The sequence below is a fragment of the Telopea speciosissima genome, chromosome 7, assembly GCF_018873765.1.
Source record: "Telopea speciosissima isolate NSW1024214 ecotype Mountain lineage chromosome 7, Tspe_v1, whole genome shotgun sequence".
Lineage (NCBI taxonomy): Eukaryota > Viridiplantae > Streptophyta > Magnoliopsida > Proteales > Proteaceae > Telopea > Telopea speciosissima.
Window position 1 is genome coordinate 42,434,803 of NC_057922.1, and position 13,732 is coordinate 42,448,534.

Consider the following 13,732-nt stretch of genomic DNA (forward strand, 5'->3'; position numbering starts at 1 on the left):
CGTAGCTACAGCTGATACTGTGCGTTTGCAGTTATTTTTCTTATCAAACAAGTTTTTGGCGCCATTGCCGGAGAGGACAACGTTTGTTTAGTTTTCACTTTCAATTGATTCTAAGTGTTTTTCATTTACTTTTATTAATTTTGAAAAAAAAATTCAAAAAAAAAACTTCTTGGCATTGTTAATTGCTGTTTTTATTATGTTATATCTTGATTCACTTTGAGCTAGTTATCTTATCTCATCTATATTTATGGATCGTAAACTTCTTTCTTTGCACCTCCGATTTGCTTTGTTGGGAAAGTACAATCGACGGTCCAATCCTGATCATGATGTGGTGATGAGGGATGCGGGCTACCTAATCACCAAAGGGAATGACCAATAGCTACGGCGATAACGGCATTGTTTCCTAAGGTGATTCTAGGTATGACCGATCTACAAGCCATTGATCGTCAGGAGGTTTTGCATTGACTCTGATTCTAAATAAATCCAACAATTCGCATCGAATTTAGAAGAAAAAGAAAGAATTGATATTGGTGTCATCTTGTTTCATTTATTTTTATTATTGCTTTTGATATTGCTGCCATCTTATTTCTTTTATTTTTGTTTGGTATTGTGGACTGTGTATGGTTGGTTGGACTCGTAACTCTAAAAATCGTTTAGAGCGAATAGAATTACCAATCATGGCTAAGACTCTTAGGGATAGGTTTTATCCCGCCCAGGGGCACAACCTTCATACATACATTTGCCAGACGCCACGGGAAATAAATTTGAACTCAAATCTTAGTTCATCACCATGTTACCCCATTTTCATGGACTGCCTTCTGAGGATGCCTACCTCTTCCTTAGGGAATTTGAGAAAGTGTGTCCTCTCAATAAGATGCAGCAACTTACAGATGATGCTGTGAAACTGAGATTCATCACCTTCTCGCTCAAAGATGGAGTGAAGAAATGGTTGTATGGATTGCCCACTAATTCTATCACCACATGGGAGGAATTCACCGTTGATTTTTTAAAGAAATTCTTCCAAATGCATAAGATGAACAAAATTAGGAATAATATCCTACAGTTTAGGCAAAAACCCAGTGAATCCTTTTCCAAGCTCATAGAGAGATTCAAGGACTTACTCCAAGAGTGTCCTCACCACGGACTTGACACATGGCATTTATGCCAAATTATTTATGAGGGCATTGACTATCAAACCAAGCAATGTTAGAATCTATGTGCCCAACAGGCTTTACATCGTTCACAAATGACAACGAAGCTTGGGAATTTTGCTTGACTTGGCTGAAAGGACCCGTGAGTGGGAATCAACTCAAGATAGTGAAAGAGCCATGACGGGAAAGGGATTCTTTGTTGAGGGAACTATAGCCAAGGAGGCTTAGTTGGATAGTCTCATCAAGAGACTAGAGGCCATAATTGTTAAGGGACCTTCCCCAGTAAATCAGGTAAGTCATAATGTACCTATGTGTAGTTGGTGCCAATCTCCAGGCCATGTGATGGAGGAATGCCCTCATATCTCTTGTATGCATGGAACCCATGAGAATGTTAATGTCATGTTTCAAAACAATCCATACAGCAATACCTACAACCCAGGTTGGAGGAACCATCCCAATTTCTCATGAACCCAAGGCAACAACCAAGTAGGACCATCTACTTTCTCACCTCAAAGTCAAGTTCAGTTTGCTCCCTAGCAGGCCAACCAAAGGTTTGTTCCCTTACCCAACAACATTAGACCACCTCCTCTACCACCTTAACTTGTAAATCAGCAACCCCTTGGGTTTTCGAAACCATGTGGTGACTCATCCAGGATTAGTTCCTTGGAGAAAAGTATGGAGCTTCTCATGAGCACTATCATGATTAGTCACCATAATATGGAGAAATAGATTTGCCAACTTGCTACAGCCCTACATGAAAGGGAGAAAGGCAAGATGCCAAGTCAATCAGATCCAAACCCTAGGACCTATGTGCCCCATCCGCCTCACACTCAGTTGAACTCTATCCATCAGAGTCCACACCACTCAGAACCCTCTAGTCAATGTAATGCCATAAATACTCTGAGGAGTGGACGTAAGTACCAACAAGAGGTTCCAATTCAACAAACTCTTGTAACTTCTGAGCCTCCTATTGATGTTGTGAATGTTCCCCATCCACCACCCATTGTAAGTGCCCCACATTATCCTTCTATAGTTGTAAATAACCAGCCGCCTGTCCAAGGTTCATCTGATAAACCTATAGTGGTTAACAAAGAGAAACCTGAAGAGCTACCTAAGAAGACTTATGTCCCTAAGGCTCCATTTCCCAATAGGCTTAAAAGCAATAAAAAGGATGCAATAACTAAAAAGGTTTTAAATATCTTAAAAAATGTGCAAGTTAACATCCCTCTTTTCGATGCTATTTCCCAGGTATGTACCTATGCCGAAGTCCTCAAGGACTTATGTACTCAAAAAAAGAAAACCAATGTACCTAAGAAAGCCTTCTTGACTGCCAACGTGAGCTCAGTTCTATCATAACAGATAGTGGCTAAGTATAAGGATCCTGGTTACCCAACTATCTCATGTGTGATTGGTAACACTAGAATTGATCATGCCCTTCTTGATCTAGGAGCTAGTGTCAATTTATTTTCATATTCAATGTACCAACAATTAGGGTTCGGAGATCTTAAGCCAACATCAGTCACATTATAATTGGCAGATAGATCAGTCAAGACTCCAAAGGGAGTAATTGAGGATGTGTTATTAAAAGTTGGGGAATTTCATTTTCCCATGGATTTCATAGTCCTAGATACCCAACCTACGACCAATATCAAAGGCTAAATCTTGATTATCCTTGGTAGACCTTTCTTAGCTACTAGCAATGCTCTGATCAATTGTAGGAATGGTCTGATGAGGCTATCTTTTGGGAATACATCTCATGATTTTAATGTCTTTCGATTGGGAAAACAACTGTGCTTAGATGAAGACGTGCATCTAATTTTTTAACAACTTGATTTGGTTGCAACTACTCTTAACACAGGTATCAATCAATGTCTAGAGGACATGCATCAATCCAAGTATGGGGGAGTGCCTTTTAAAATGTGGACCAAGCCACCACCTGTTGAGCCATATGGTAATCTATCTACTTCTCTTCCCAAGCCACCACCAGTGAAACTGCCTGATAAGGAACAAGAGGTACTGTCCCAACAACACAGTGGGGCACTGTAATATTTGATCCAGGTAAGGGTACAAACTCTACAATCTCTAGCACATCTCTTAATCCCTCTCTCATGCCAGTTTCTTCACCACATTCTTACGAGCTCGTGGATTTTCATGCACTTCCTTATTTTGAGCCACCATGATCATATATGATAAGACCCCCCTTCTGTCCTTGTTTTTCTTTCTTTCATGCATTGAGGACACTGCATAGTTTTAGTATAGGGGGGAGATAGGTTCTTGAGCTGAATTGTGTTGTGATCCTGACTTAGATGTAGGTGAGTTTATAGCCATCTTAAAATTTTTTAGAATCGTGAATTCACCTAGAGGGGGGGTCAATAGGTGAAAGTAGTGGAATATAAAAAAATGTTACAGAAATAAAAAGTTATCTATGAGAGAATTAAAAATTATAAAGATAACACAAGAGATTTATAGTGGTTTGGCCAATACTTGCCTACGTCTACTCCTTTCACCTTAGAGAGAATTCCACTAGATATAATCTTGAGAATGAGCAAGAAAACTCGTACAAATCTTGAGAATGAGCAAGAGAACATAACTAATCTTGATTGGGAGCAAGAGGACTCAATCAATCTTGATTCCGAGCAAGATGACTCAACTTAACACATAAAATGAAAAGTATACTAAGATTAGGATTACCTCAACCTTAGATGTGAAAAACTACCTTCTACCTTTGAAGCTTGAAGCTAATTGAGGTAGAGTAGCTTGAGTGTGTGAGCTTGTGATGATTTGATGCTTATAATCAATGAATGGCTCACTTTGGTGAACTTGCAATGTACCTTGTATTGAAGGCTCTTAATTCTGATTAGTAGTAGTGATTAGAGCCTTAGACAAGTGGGTATTTATAGGCTAGGTAGCTCTAATTAATATGAAAACTGTCTTAAGATCGGATTGATTTAGACAGCCATAATCCGGTATACCGATTCCCAATCCGGTATGCCAGTTCAACAAATTTCCTTATATGAACTAAGGATTAACGGTCAAATTACAACAGTCATATAGTAATCCGGTATGCTGGATAACAATCCGATATACCATTTCAGGGTAAAATACTGCCATAAGTGATCCAGTATGCTGGAAGGCTAATATGGCCTGTTTCCTGAGACCAATACTGATCTGGTTTGTCGTTTTGAGGATCTGGTATGCCAGATTAGCCAATTTCTACTTAAATGAGCTAGTTCCTTTATGGGGCTACCTTGGGGGGTCTCAAACTAAAATGGTCACATGTTTAGGGATTCATTTAACCTGCTAAGGTCATTCTACATGAATGTATGCGTGTGTGTGTGTGCATTACATTGATTGTGACTTTAATTTACAAAAATCAAACAATTACAAAGTCTTCAATCTTCACACTTGATGGTCTTCAATGTAGACTCTTTTGTTTGACTTAGTCTTTGTCTTCAAGACTTGATTCTTTGACTTTCATGTCTTTGAAATCAACTTAAGCAATAGTCCAATTGATTTAAGTATGAACTCTTGTATGCTCTTATATACGCTCTTATATATGCTCCCCCTCACTTGGTGCTACGCTTTCATCTAAACAACTTAAACAAGTGTTGGTCCGCGAGTGGTTTTATTTGTTATCATCAAAACCTTTATATCATCATGGTGGATGACTTGGAGTGTATGAGGTCTTTTCCTCAACAATCTCCCCCTTTTTTATGATGACAAATAATCCAAGTGAATAAAATAATAAAGCAACTTTAAATTGAAGCAATATATAGAAAATTCAAAAGAAATTGCACATATCATTAAAGTCAAGAAAAGTTGCACAATCATTGCATTACATTCAAAAAGTTTCACATTCAAATCCATTACATTTTATTCCATGCCCATATATTTATCCCCCTTTGTCATTGTCAAAAAGAGGGTAGAGACAATTCAAAGATTTGGGTCAAAAGGTGGAATAGGTGGAATTGAGCCTGATTCACCGGGGCTGGGTGCTCTAAAAGGTGGTCTAAATCCTTGAGGAGTAATTCCTTGAGGTGTAGCTCCTAGTGTGTCAAAGGTTAGATGTCCAAGATTGAAAGAGAGATTATGAATAGCATTTAGGATTCCATCTTGGCGAGAATTGATGGAGTCAAAGCCGGTCTTCACTTTTTGGCGAAGAGGTGTCACATCTTCTTGAATTCTTTATTGGCCAAATTCAAGTTCCATGATCCGATTGTTGGCTTCGTCCATGTACTCATCAATGCTAGAAACCCATTCTTGTAGAGATGCCGGTATCCCTTCTTGTGCTTGACGAGGAGGGGCGCATCTTCATTCAAGTTCTCTTCGGCTTCCACAAAGACATCAAAAGGAGGAGGAATAGCAATGATGTGAAAACTATTGCGGGTGATGTGTTGGAAAGATAAAGTAGATGTCTCCTCACGATCAATGTTGATATCAAAGGCCCGAAATATGCGAGTGAGAAGCCGACCATAGGGTAGATTAGTGTGCTTGCGGGGATCAGCACACAATTCCATGTACCTCATAATGAAGTATGGAAGATAAGTAGAAGTATTTGTATAGACACAATAGGTGAGATAGGCTTGTGGTGTGAGACACTTACTTCTATCTCCTCCCCTAAGGATGAAGTTGTGTTGAATGATGTAAGAAATGACATGAGGAATAAGCCGAAGTCTTCCGGTGACAATGGTTGCCGCATTAGCATCAAATTGTTTGAGGATGGAGGAATAGACTTCTTCATGGTTGATGAAATCTCCAAAGTTGGGGTTCTTCGGAGTCCAAAATATGCACGGTCCATCACTTAAAATTTGAAAGAGTCGGGTGAAGTCATCAATAGAGAGCTCCATGTGAGTACTTTTCACATAAGAGTGGAGTTTCAAGCTTTGCTCCATCCCGCTAAAATAGAGACTTGCATAGAAATATTTGACTAGGTTGGGGTAGCAAGGCTCCGACATGTTGAGAAGGGGTTCCCATCCGATATCCTTGAACCTTTCTTCAAGTCGAATGCTATTGAATGAAAACACATCAACCTCACATCCTTCTTCGATCTTTCGGGCAAGGTAGAGAGGCCAATTTTCAAGGCATTCTGGAGATCGAAAGAGTCGGTCTTCTCCTTCCACATATGGTTGTCTTGAGGAGCCTCCTCTTCCTCTGATTCTTCCTCTTTTTGGTTGCCTTTCGGTCATAGCCTCCTTGCCTCTTCTACTCATTTTGAAGGAGAGAGTTGAAAGAGAGAAAAGCAAGAGAATAGAGAGAAATTGCTTAACAATATATAATTAGAGTTTAGAGCAAGAGTGGAGTGAATAGTGATTAAGAAAATGACAAAGAGAGGGGTTTATATAGGCTTAATTAGGTGTTTAACAGCTATAAAATAGTCAAAAAGACTAATCCGGTATACCGTTTTAGCAGAAACAGTGAGAAAAACCAGTTTAAATAGCATATTCAATCACTCAAAAGGGTCACATAAGCCGAAGTCTCTTTTAAGAGAGTAGAATCTTTCTTCACTTAAGGGTTTTGTGAAGATGTCCGCGAGTTGCTTCTCAGTCTCAATAAAGTCAAGTTGAATTTCACCTCTTTGAGTTGTATCACGTAAGAAGTAATGACGGATATCGATATGTTTCACTCTTGAGTGTAAAATTGGATTCTTACTTAGGTTTATTGCACTTGTGTCATCACACTGGATAGAGGAAGTGTCAAACTTAACTCCATAGTCTTAGAGAGTTTGCCTCATCCATAGCACTTGTGCACAACACCGTCCGGCTGCAATATATTCGGCCTCGGTGGTAAATAAACAACCAAAATTTTGCTTCTTACTAAACCAAGAAACCAAATATGATCCTATGAAGTGACAAGATCCACTTGAACTCTTTCGATCAACATGACACCCGGCAAAGTCAGCATCAGAGAAGCTAACAAGGTCAAAGTCATTGTCTATAAGGTACCAGAGGCCAATGCTTAGAGTTCCTTTTAAGTACTTAAAGATTCTCTTCACAGTACTCAAATGGGATTGCATAGGTTTGGCTTAAAACCTAGCACAAGCACAGACACTAAACATTATGTCCGATCTACTAGCCATTAGGTAAAGTAAACTACCTGTCATGCCTCTATATTTGGTAGGGTCAACAAGGGTTCCATCTTCATCTTTGGACAAGGTTATAGATGTACTCATTGGGGTACTAGAAGATTTCTGTCCATTGATGTCAAACTTCTTCAAAAGTTCTTTAAGGTACTTAGTTTGACTGATGAAAATTCCATTGGGGGTCTGTTTTATTTGAAGTCCTAGAAAGAAATTTAATTCTCCCATTAGACTCATTTCAAATTCACTACTCATGGTTTTACTAAATTCATAGCAAAGTGATTCATTGGTTGAACCAAAAATGATATCATCAACATAAATTTGAACTACAATTAAATCATCTTTTTTATGCTTAACAAATAGAGTAGTATTGATTTTACCTATTGAAAATCCATTATCAACAAGAAACTTACTTAACCTGTCGTACCAAGCTCTTAAGGCTTATTTCAAGCCATATAAGGCCTTCTCCAGCTTGTAGACATGGTCAGGGTACTTTGAGTCTTCAAATCCAGCAGGTTGGATAACATGCACTTCTTCATTTATGAAGCCATTTAAAAATGTGTTTTTCACGTCCATTTGATGTAACCTGAAATTCTTATGACAAGCAAAAGCAAGCAATATTCTAATAAATTCAAGTCTAGCTATAGGAGCATATGTTTCATCAAAGTCAATGCCTTACTGTTGGTTATAGTCTTGAGCAACCAATCTAGCCTTGTTTCTAGTTATGTTACCATCTTCATCAAGTTTATTTCTAAATACCCATCTAGTTCCAATTATCTTGGTGTTCGAGGGTCTTGGCACTAAGTCCCAAACTTGATTTCTTTCAAACTGATTAAGCTCTTCTTGCGTAGAAATTATCCAATTACTATCCAAAAGGGCTTCCTATATGTTCTTGGGTTCAGTAGTAGAGATGAAGGCTACATTGGAACAAACATTTTGAACTTTACTTCTAGTCTGTATGCTTTTCTCTAGGTTCCCAATGACAAGGTCAAGAGGGTGGTCATTAACAGTCTTTATCTCTTTTGGAAGTTGATGTACTTGATCATTAGGTTATTCTAAAGAGACATTTTCAACTCTTTTCCTAATTTCAAGTACTTCATCTTCATCTTCTTCTTCTAAGTCTTTGTACTTATCCTTGGCCCTAGATTCATCAAATTTCATATTCATAGACTCTTTCACGACTAGAGTTCTTTTATTGAATACTCTATAAGTTCTACTATTTGTGGAGTAGCCTAGGAATATACCATCATTGGTCTTTTCTTCAAACTTTCCTTAGTTGTCTTTAGTATTAAGAATAAAGTATGCATAATCAAAAACTTTAAAATAATGAACTTTAGGAAGCTTATTATGAAAGAGTTCATAAGGAGTCTTTAAAAGTATAGGTCTTATCAAAACTCGATTTAACACATAACATGCCGTATGAAAAGCTTCGGCCCAAAAATACTTTGGCAAAGAGTACTCATTGAGCATTGTCCTTGCAGTTTCTTGGATAGTTTTATTTTTCCTTTCAACCACACCATTTGATTGTGGTGTTCTAGGAGCTGAAAAGTTTTGGTTATACCTTGTTTTTGACAAAAGTCTCCAAATTCATCTATATTATCAAATTCACCACCATGGTCACTTTTTATAGAGATGATCAAGTAACCTTTCGGATTTTGTATTCTCTTGCAAAGAGATATAAATTCCTCAAATGCATCATTTTTATGCTTAAGAAAGAGGGTCCAAATGAATCGGGAGTAGTCATCTACAATAACAAAAGTATACTTCTTATCTCCTAAGCTTGTGGTTTGTATAGGTCCAAACAAGTCAAGGTGAAGTAATTGCAAAGGTCTTGAAGTAATAATAGAATTAATGGTCTTGTGAGAAGCTTTAGTAAGTTTACTTCTTTGACATGCTCCATGTTTGAGTTAAAATAAAACCGCAAGCGTACGGGTCAATCGTAGCTACGGGTCGAACACGAGGAGATATACGCCACTCTATTTAACTAACTTAAAAGTAATGCAAAGTGAACCAAATTAAAGTGTTAACTTAAACTAATTAAATTAATGAAAATTAATGCATCCTAACTCATAAGCATCTAACAAAATTAAGGGATTAAATTGGCGTCCTAACACATGAGCATCTAACCTATCAAACTAACGCAAATTGAAAGGAATAAAAATACAGCCACACATTATAACCATATAAAAAGGAATAAGGGAATAAAAGTGCATCCACAAATCACAACCATATAAAAAAAATAAAAGAAATAGAGGGAGAAGAAGAAGAAGATAGAGAGAGATAGAGGAGAGGGAGAATGAGATTAAGGGTCTAGAGAATGAGATACCTTGATGTGCTTGAATACTTGAATAAACTCACCATGGCTTCCTCTTCTAAATCTCCATGTCTTGTCATCAACATAGGAACTTAGACTAGGAAGCTTTAAACTAAAACTATTACAACCATTAAACTAGACTTATGAAATCAAAACTAAGAACTTAAGCCAAAAATAGGAAAAGAAGAGAAAATTTCACTAAGTGAATGAAATAAAAATTACACTAAAAAAACTGAATTAAAATTGAACTAGAAACTGAAATAAAAAACTGAACTAAAAAACTAACTTCTTACAACCCAAAGGGCAAGGGGTATTTATAGGGGGGAGAGAAGAGAAGGGCGAAGAGGGAAGTATAGGAGAAATATTCCCTAAGAAAAGAGAATATTCTCTTCTCCTTCCTCTTTTACAATGCCTTGAATCCTAAGAAAAAAGAAAAAAAATAGAAAGAAGAAGAAGAGAAGATTGTTTACATAGACCTTCTATTTCTAGAAAAGTAAACTTCCAATTCTAACAAGTGCTTCCTTTTCTTTGTAGATATCTTCTCCAAGCAATAAAATCAAAGCATCTTTGATTTTTCAACTTTCCATAGGTGAGAGAATATTTTTCAAAATAAGTCTATCCCAAGTAGAATTCCAGAAGTGCCCTTGAGAAGTTGGAGGAGAGAGAGAGTAAGGGTGATGACTAGGATTCCTTCAAGAATAAATAAAATACCCATTCTGTCTTTCAGGAAACGTGGAGCATGGGGTGCTTATATAAGCCTCACCATTGTGTTCCTTGCGAAAAATCACCCAAAATAGACCCAAATTTCGTCCAATTTGGAGTTCGGGAGCCCAAGATATCTCAAGTTGAAGTTGGACTGTCCAGAGCCCTCCAAATGGAATCTTTCGGGTACAAGAAATGTAACTTCTAATAATTTTGTTAAGGCCCCTGCAATCTGAACTTTCGCTTCACTTTGTCCCCAGACGACTGTCAATAATTACAAATAAACCCCTATAGACCATTTTCATGTTTCGTTACCGAAACGGCCGTAACTTCTTCGTTTCAACTCGGAATCATGTGCCGTTTAAACCGTTGTGAAGCTGACTCGATGGGCTACGCATCCAAGCCATTAACACCTTTAAACACCTTAAAAACATTTCCTTAGCATCATCTCCTCCATTTTCACAAGAATTCACCTAAAACCTGAAAAGCACAAGAAAGCACCGAGTAACTCTGTCCAATATGGTAAAATGTATGTTTTATGCCCTAAGATTTCACACATAAATGTGCTCATCAGATTCCCCCACACTTGAACGTTACTTGTCCTCAAGTAAAGCAAAAGAAAAACTAATCTAGAATGCAGAAAATCCAAACTCACTTTCGTAGGAATCACGGTTGCACTTAGCATGTACAACAAGCCTTTGAACCCCTAGGTTACCCCTAGTGGACGAGTTGTGTCTCGTGGGTGTTTGCAGTGAATATACACCCAAAATTCAATTGTAAATGAATGCTGCAAATTTTAATCATAGCATAAGTAGGACAGTGTACATAATCCCAAAAAGTGTTCAACTAAAGATCAAGGAGCCAAAGGTTCCCCCACACTTGAATTTTATCACCCCACATCAATTCAAGTAACAAGTATGCATCAAGTTCAAGGGATCTCCTTATATTTTCTGAACACTACTCACCTTCAAGTAAACCCCCCATAGCATCGATGGAACCAAAGACTTAGGCATTGAGTATTGTTGACCATACTTTTTTTTTTTTTTTAGGCATTAAGGCAAAAGTTTTTTCTTTCTCAACCACAAACTCTATTTCTACTCCACTACTGTTCTCTGAATGACATGGTGGAGCATACACCAGACACCCAAATACTTGGTAGCTTCGATTTTTGCATATATCCATAAGACATTGAGACATTGATGCAAGAGTTTTTTTTTTGAGTTTCCTTCCAAGGAATTTCGATCAAGTCACCCTGCTTCATGAGGCACAGTGCCCTGTCTAGTCCCAAGGAATTCCACTTTCTTTTCTGTTCCTTGTTTTTTTTCTTTTTCTTTTTTTCATTCACTTCCACTTTCATGCCTTGCCTTGCCACAAACAAATTGGTCTCAACTACTAGCCAAAAGATCAAAGGGTCCATAAAACACAGAGAGGAATCTAGCCATCAAATGAAATAACGCTTATATTTTTCAATTCAATCCCTCTCACCGGATACAAACCAATTACCGTCCTTGAAAAGGGATTTTTTATTATTTCGCATGCTAGGACACCTAATTCCCTCTTTCTCTCGTTTTGCAATCAAAGAGACATATGCACAAAATCAAACTATTGTCACAATCAAAATTCACCAATTAAGCCCAACATCCCCCCCCACACTTAATTCATGCAGTGTCCTCAATGCATGCATAACAGAAAGAATAAGGACAAGGGAGGAGATGAAGGGGCTTACCGGATATAATCAACAAAGAGAATCATGAAGAGTCATGAGCTCTACAAAAAGTGCTAGGAGCAAGATGAAATCTCAATCCATGGCCAGAAATGGAGAAATAGCTTGGACCAGAAAACACTCGACCATGAATTTTAGTAAAGCGAGAAATAATATGGAAGTTAAGAACAATGAGAAATATTCAATAGAAAAATCTATCCTCATGGGACAGTGGAAAATGAAGGCATTAAAACTCAGGCCATAAATTCGTCCCTCCTCTCCCGTTTGCAATGTAGAACACCTATCATTCTTTGAAAAACCAATCAAAAACGGATCACAATGAGCATAAAAAGGATTATGAATAACCTCATCTAAATAATCATCAAAAATTGGAGGTTTACTCAAATCAATCCTGGCAATACAACTATCCGCTCTTTGCATAACTTGGTTTGCCAAATAAGGATCATGGAAATATGCTTGAAAAGCATCATGACTAACATTGTCCTCCTCAATAAAATCGTCAAATCTAGGAGGTTTGGACAAATCAACAAACGGGACAATGGAATCCTCAAAATGACCATTATCCGGGTTTTCCAAAGAGAGAGGGGGAGATTGAATTTCCTGGGTTTCTATGTTATTATGAAAATCTGATTCTAAATCAATAAAAACACTAGGCTCACTAAAATCAGAAATTTCAGGAAAAAGTTGGACTTCCTCAGGTAGCTCATCAAATCTCGCTTCACTAATATCCTGAGGAGACTCAATCTCAACAAATAAATCATCATGAAAAACAGCTTGTTGGGAATGACTCTCATTAACCTCAAACTGGGGTGGTGGACTTTCAATATCATTAAATTGGGGATGGGGTGGTTCATTCTGAATAGGAATCTGGTAGCATAGACTAGGTTCAGGCTGACTAGGTAATGTACCCGTTTCCTCCTCTTGCACCATGGTTATCAGTTGAGAGAGTTGTTTCTCCATGGTATTTTGGCTTGTTGTGAGAAGGTCTATGTATTTCTCAAGCTCATTTAGTCTGGCCTCCTCACCCATGTTTTGAAACTCAAGGGGTTGGTGATATGGTTCAAGGAGAGGTGGCCCATTGAGATTTAATGGAGGGTTGGGCATTGGAGGACCAAACTGACCGTGATATTGGAAATTGGGTGGTCCAGCTTGGTTATTCCATTGATCCCACAAAAAATCAGGATGATCACTCCACCCCTGATTGTAAGTGCCAAAAGAATTGTATTGAAATTGAGGACTCACATTCTCATCACCATAGCTACCCCCATAAAGATTAGGGCATCCTTCCATAACATGGATTGTCTGGGGAAGTGACCAATCAAAATTTCCCGAAAGCCCATAGTTGGGTTGGGGAGCAAAATTGTACTGGGGTGGTGCAAAATTATTCTCTCTCTCACTACTTTTGGCTTCCCTAACCTGTTTAAACATTTCCTCCAAAATCATGGTTGCCTTAGCATAGGTCCATTTTTCCCCCAAAGTCTTATTTAGAAGTGTATCTCCCATTATTCTAAATTAACCACCTATCCCAAATTGAGGTCTCCCATAAAAAAAAATTTAAAGAAAAATAAAAGACTAGAAAAAAAAAATACTAAAAACAAGAGGGAGCCCAAGGTAGATAGTGCATCTATCCCTCAGAAATCGAAACAATGGTTCCAAAGCTGTAAGGTTGCCATATAGGTTGACAGCAAGGAAACCCGTATAGTCTTCACGAGCCACCTACGGGCGACTCCAAATGGATTCTGATGTAGGGTGGAGGACTACTATAC